Source organism: Drosophila miranda, chromosome 5, assembly GCF_003369915.1.
Source record: "Drosophila miranda strain MSH22 chromosome 5, D.miranda_PacBio2.1, whole genome shotgun sequence".
Taxonomy (NCBI): domain Eukaryota; kingdom Metazoa; phylum Arthropoda; class Insecta; order Diptera; family Drosophilidae; genus Drosophila; species Drosophila miranda.
The window spans coordinates 2093233-2099950 of NC_046678.1; the positions used below are offsets into that span (position 1 = coordinate 2093233).

The 6718-nt window shown below is 46.7% G+C and overlaps 1 long non-coding RNA gene across 1 annotated transcript; it reads left to right on the plus strand.

The window, feature by feature from the left end:
* The first annotated feature begins 267 nt into the window (after window positions 1-267).
* LOC117189235 lies at window positions 268-853 on the plus strand. The gene is made up of 3 exons (XR_004473308.1): window positions 268-358; window positions 425-526; window positions 580-853. It is a non-coding gene; the product is annotated as an uncharacterized LOC117189235 (long non-coding RNA).
* Window positions 854-6718: the final 5865 nt, after the last annotated feature.

Below are 6718 nucleotides of genomic sequence, written 5' to 3' on the forward strand. Positions count from 1 at the left end.
CTACAGAGCTGTGACTGGTGCATGGTAGAATGCCGATGAAACTGCGGCGCTCGGTGCAGGTCTTCAACTCACTGCCACTTAACATTCGCATTCACATCTGTGACTTCAATAACACTATTCAGGTCGATGCGACCAGATTGGACGTCGCAACATCCTAAGCGATCTGTTTAGCATCGCACACCAAAATCATCGACTCGACCAACATGAGTGTGTCGTTTGGACCGGGAAAGCCGACTTGGTAGAGTAGTTGCAATCGTTGTAGTTGAACTGTTCAGCACGTTCTTCGACCAGACTGAAGACGCACGATTCGCCGGGTGATACGGGCCAGAGTAGCAAGATACGGCGGGTGCACACATGGGTAAATTAGAAAAGTTAGCTGAAATAAGCGTATATTACAATATTATATTACATCCTTCCAATTCAGCGGAAGATATCGACGATCCTGAAGAATTGTACGATATAGTGGAAATGGAAATAGAACGTACGAGCCAGAGCAGCTTGGTAAAGGTGAGGAAGAGAACGATTGGTGAGTAATTTAGTAAAATTAGTAAACTTCTATTATAACTTCTTCCCCTGAAGGTTTTGTGGCTGCAAGCCTGCCCCAGCGAGTTCAGCTGAGCAGCCAGTAGCTATTTTCGATAGTAGCGTCCAGCCAACTCCTCGCAAAAGATCAGAATGCACCATGCTCGGGAGATGCAGAATTAAAGAATGTTCAAATTGTTAAAATATCACAAAAGATTTTGCAAAGAACAGCCGTTGCGCTGCCAATTCTGCAGTTTATTTCCCAGTACACGAAGCAATTTAGTGTACCAATTTGTCAACGTCATTACCCTGAAGTACTAGAAATGGTCCGCAAAGATCCACAAATATTGTAATCAATCAAAGCAGCCTTCCGAAAGAAAAAAATTCGTAACCTTTCCTCTCTAGCAGCTGCCACGGAACTATCAGTACACTGCATGAGGTAAATTCTGATGATTACTAATGATTGAATAATCTGATTTAATCACTATCATATTATTAATATACATATATAAGTTAACACGGGCTGCAATGCAGCTGGTGGGAACGGCCAAAGACCAGCCACAGAGTCCGAAAGTTTCAGCACATTCCAGATCAACGGCAAGCGATATCCGATCTAACGGATGCAGAGGAGTAATTCTGGTGTCGGCTTTCTGGTAGCTTTAAGATTAATTATAAAATTAAGTGAATTCAGTCTATTGTATCGCATCAGTCCTCACGGACGATCAAGCTCAGTCACCCTCTTGGGTTTAATAACAATAAAACAAATACCCAACAATCATTTATTGACTTTTTGATGCGAGGTTTTTTTTTAGGTTTCTTCTTATTACTTTTTTCTTGTTCTCGTTTCTTATTTTGTATTTTCAAATAAATAATTAACGTTATTATTAAATATTATATTTGCAAACAGTAAGTATTTTGCTCGATCGAGCGGGTAAGTGTAATTACCTTTGAAGTAAGTCGTGCCGCCCGTCTTAAGCAGATGAGGGTAATTCAACTTGACCAAATTTTTTTTTAATATTGAATTAATGTTATTATGTTAATGTTTTTGAATAATGTTTCTGTTTGTATTTTTTAAATATATACTTTTGTTTTAATGTATAAAGATCTAAATATTGATTTTGTATTTGGTTTAAAGTGAGTGATTCATGTTCTTAGAACTACAATTTTTTTTTTTGTGTATATGAAACTAAATATCGATGTTGTATTCAGTTTTAAGAAGGTAGTTAGTCACCACTATCTCCCATCTTTCTAACAACTTGCGGATTCCGCGTCTTTACATGCTATCCATGAATCGCCCCAATGGCCTCTGCCATGGCTTCGATCCTTGTACGTTTGGCTTGCTCGTCGATTTTGATTCATGACGGGGGAGCCCCCACGACTTTCTTTGCTTTTGCGATGCAAAACCCCTTCATCTTTTGCCTCTGACACCACAGAGCCAGCCGCTCTGCCGTTCTATCCATGTGGCTGAGATTTAACTGCACACGATTCTCATAAATTTTAGTCTGCCTGCTTGTATTGGTTTTTTTAGGACGGCGCTGTCAAAGTGTGCACCCTTTACTTTGATAACTCTGGAAAAGTCGAAATAAGTTAATTGTTTGTGCTGTTGTTTTTTGTTGTATAGGTATATTAATTGGGGTGTTATTAGGTCGCCTAGCCTGGCTAACGAACCCAAGTGATCCACATGCAACGATGAGAGGGGTCAGTCAGGGGGTTGTCGATAGCATGCAAATGTGCCTCTTGCTTCCCCAACATCTGATTATGGGTTATAAACTCGATACAATTGGAAATTACCTGCTTAACTTTCTTCTCCAATTGTGGTAAATGAAAGTCCTGCTGAATTGCATTTCTTGAGTTTTTTGCATTCCCATGTGGTCAAAGTTGTGAGAGTTTATTATTGCTTCCTTGGCCATACATATCGGTACTGCCAAAAGAACTGGTCCATTTACTTGTTTAAAGATTATGTTATTTCTGAGAATAAGATCTGCATAGGGTCTCTGCTCTAGAATTTCTCTAACAGCCATTTAGTGTTCATCACTCTGTTGTGTTCATTTGATTTGAGCGTCAACTTCGGAGGTCACGATCATCATCGGGAAAGACTGAGGCTGTCAACATGGCTCCAGCACTATGCTCTGCTTTGAAGGGGAAGTCTGGCAACTACGCTCCAAACCTTCAGTACGGGCTCTCATGTTAATGCTGCTCTTATTTGTTCCACTGCATCTTTCTTTAAAAGTTGCATTAAGGCGTTAGCAATAAAAGCGCAATAAAGCAATAGACGCGTATACCTTTAATTTTAAACGGTATCGGAAAATGTTGTAAATCTTTTATCTTTCTGCCCATTTTCTACTCCGAAACCAAGGGAATGCCGCACTTTAGCTTTATATTCAGTTTAGTACCTTCCGAAATGCCATTTTACCGTTAAAAACCTTTACAAATTTAACATCAAAGCTAGGCGTATTATCAAGTTATATGCAATAAAGAAAGCTTACCTCTTAAAAAATCATTAAATGTATTCAATGGTCCCGTTCGACATCATTGAAATGAATAAATATGCATATACATTTATTTCAAGACGAAATTTTATACCCGATACTCAAAATGAGTATGGCGGCATATTAGAGTTGTGGTGAAAATGGATGTGTGTAACGTCCAGAATTCTGGTCTGACGAGCTCGTGAGGTAGCTCAAAGGGGGCCTAGCTGAGGCCACCGGACGGGTCGCGGGTTGCGGATAGCGAACGGCCTACCTCGGTAGGTCAGCTGCGAATAAGCGGGCATCCCTCACGGGAGAGTACCGAAATAAGCAGTCCCGGACAGCCAGCGAGTGTTAGCTAGGTAGCAGCACTGACGATGCGCTTGTGGTGCCGCCTCAATAAGTAGCTCACACACTCCCATCCATACACAATACCTACCCACATCCCAACCCCCACACCCACCTCACACCGAGCCGGACTAAGTGTGTTACTCGACCCGTGCCGAGAGTCAGCCTGGCTGGGGGCCCGGTATAAAAACTAGCCCAGTCGCTAACGGAGGGCTCAGGGACTTGGCAGCCCCCTGTTCTAATGATGCCTTACCCGGGCAACGTGGATCTCTGCCCGGGTTGACCTTTCCCTTTCTCTGCATCTCGTGGGAACAGGATGTATAACAAGAACAAAAACCAAAAAACAAATGAGTGCGGCGCTCCCCAAATGCCAACTGGGAGCAATCCCAAGCTCGGAAAGGCAGCGGCCCAAAGGCCTGGCCCAACCGGCTCTATAGTAGGGAATACCTGCAAGGTGGAAGGTGCCTGTGCGAACCCGAGGGGGTCCCATCCCGAATCCGGTGTGGGTGGCAAGGTAACTCCCGAAGCTGACACCTTGGAAGGAAAGCTAAGCAATATTGCGGCTGCCCGACCTTCTGGTAAAGCGGAGGGGGTTGACTTGCCGTCGACAAGCGCCCAAGCCAGACGCTACACATATACCGAAAAGAGGAGTGCAGGGCACATACTCCGTCGGCAACACGCCAGCAGTGAAGCCAGCCCATCAGCCGACTGGCTGAAGAAGGTGGAATGGGCTTCGGCCGTGCTCCCGGAGTTCACCTTGGAACAGAAAAAGGTGGCTCCCCAAGCCAAGAGGCAGCGCTCGCAGGAGACACCGGGACCGGCAGCAAAGCGCTCCAGAGTGCTGCCAAATGTCTCCTTTGCGCAGATTGCCAAGGAGAGGACGCTAATTGGTGTCCTCGACAGAGGCAGCGCAGAGGGTAGAATCCCAAGGAGTCAGTGGAAGTGGGTGGAAGCGGCACTGGCCGACCGCTGCTTCGAACTCCTCGACAAAGACCCTGGACCTCCGCCAGTCTGCAAGGACATGGGGTGGTTCCAGGGCAATGTTAAGATAATTGCCTGCGAAGACGAGCGCTCTGTAAAGCTATATAAAGCGGCGGTAGCGCAGGTCGGCGAGGTCTATGCTGGGGCGAAACTCGTCGCAGTCGACTGGAGCGAGGTGCCCAGCAGACCGAGGGCCAGAATTTGGGTGCCGGCTACCTTTAAGGAGCCAGAACGCATCCTCAATATGCTGCAGAGATGCAACCCAGGACTACCAACCTCAGATTGGAAGGTAGCCAAGGTTGAGACGACACAAGGGCCGACTAACCAGGCAGTGCTCGTTCTCAATAAAAGAGTCGCTGGCCCCGATAGAGGCAGCAAAAGGAGAGCTAAACTTCGGCTTCAGCTCGGTCACCATCAAGGTGTACAAATCGGACGCGGCGGCCGCGGTGCTTCCTGTCGTCAACCCAGACGTGCAGGATGTCGCTGCGGAGATCGAAGCGCCTGACGACGAGCTGGAGCCAGACCAGGAAGGCTTCTCCTCAGAGACAGAGCTGATGCTCGACTTTGAGTCAATGTGCCGAGAGAGAGTCTCAGATGACTCGGACGCGGACATCACGGTGGTGGAGTATCTTGAAGATGGTCCTAAGGATCCTTCAAATAAATCTCCACCACTGTAAAGCAGCATCGGCTGCTCTCATACTCCGCCTAGACGCAAGCGGAGCCGACGTAGTCCTGATCCAGGAGCCTTGGGTGGTAGGAGGCAAGGTCTGTGGATTGGGGACGAGGGAATACAAGATCATTGTATCCCAAAATGAAGGTAAAATCCGTACCTGCATACTTGCTAGAAATACTTGCTGGCGATAACACGGCGGTAAGCCTAGAACTAAAAGGGAATCATCTCAGGCTGGTGGCGTCCTATATGGCCCACAAGGAGGATGATCCTCCGAACGACCTTGTTCGCAAAATAGCCAGCGACAGCGAAAGGACGGACAAAGACCAACTTATAGGTTGCGATGCCAACGCCCACCACACCCAATGGGGGAGCACGGACACGAATATAAGGGGTGAGTCACTGTTCAGCTTCATCCTGAACTCAAATTTATTCATATGCAATCGGGGTAACGACCCCACATTTATAATTAAAAATCGGCAGGAGGTCATTGACCTCACGCTAGTGTCAAGCAAACTGCTCGACACAATCAAGAGCTGGAGAGTCCTAGGAGACCACTCCTTCTCGGACCACAGGTATATCGAGACGATATTATCCTTCGATATTCCCAAACCAACCGACTATATCAACCCCAGAAAAGCCAACTGGAAAAAATATAACACAACCCTGGAGGAGCTACTCCCTCCTAACGCCCCTAATTGCCCGAACACTGAAGACAACCTAAACCGTCTTGTGAACAGGTTTACGGATGCGTGCAACAAAGCCTTCAAGGCAGCATGCCCTTCTACCAGACCAAGGGGGAAGAAGAAACCCCCCTGGTGGTCTAAGCAACTAGACACCCTTCGTAGAACTTGTAGGACTCTATTCAATAGAGCCACAAGAACTAAGGAGGATACTCACTGGGCAGACTATAAAACCAGTCTAGCACTATACAAAAAGGAAACGAGGAAGGCTAAAAGTGCCTCCTGGCAAAAATATTGCTCCGAAATCGAGGAAACTTCGGAGGCCGCAAGACTCCGGAACGTTCTCTCAAAAACTACCCCCTCAGTAGGTTACCTCAAAAAGAATGATGGCACGTGGACCAACTCTAGTGAGGAGTCCTCACTAGGATAGTGGCTAGGATAGTTTTCATCCCTAAAGCAGGCAAAGCCTCACACTCAACCCCGAAAGACTTTAGACCAATCAGTTTATCGTCTTTCCTACTCAAAACCTTTGAGAGACTTATCGGGCTACAATTACGGACTACCATAAGTCCCCAGCTGTACTCAAGTGCGCAGCATGCCTACCGGAAAGGAAAATCCACGGAAACGGCACTTCACGAAGTGATCTCGAGTGTAGAAAAATCCCTGCATCTCAAAGAATACTCACTAATAGCTTTTCTCGATATCGAGGGAGCCTTCAACAACGTCACACCGGGCGCCATTACAGAAGCCCTGACTGACCTGGGGGTGGACCGTCACTTGGTGATGCTCATTGATCAATTGCTAATACGCAGGACGGTGACATCATCGATGGGATCGTCCACCCAGTCAAGGTATGTCAACAGAGGAACCCCGCAAGGGGGAGTTCTGTCTCCTCTTCTATGGAACATTGCAGTCAATAAGATTCTATGCGACCTGGAAGAGGGGCAAAGTAGTGGCATACGCGGATGACGTTGCAATTATCTTTGCGGGGAAATACCCCCAAACACTATGCGACCTAATGACCGCAAAGCTTGCTCGATTGTCCG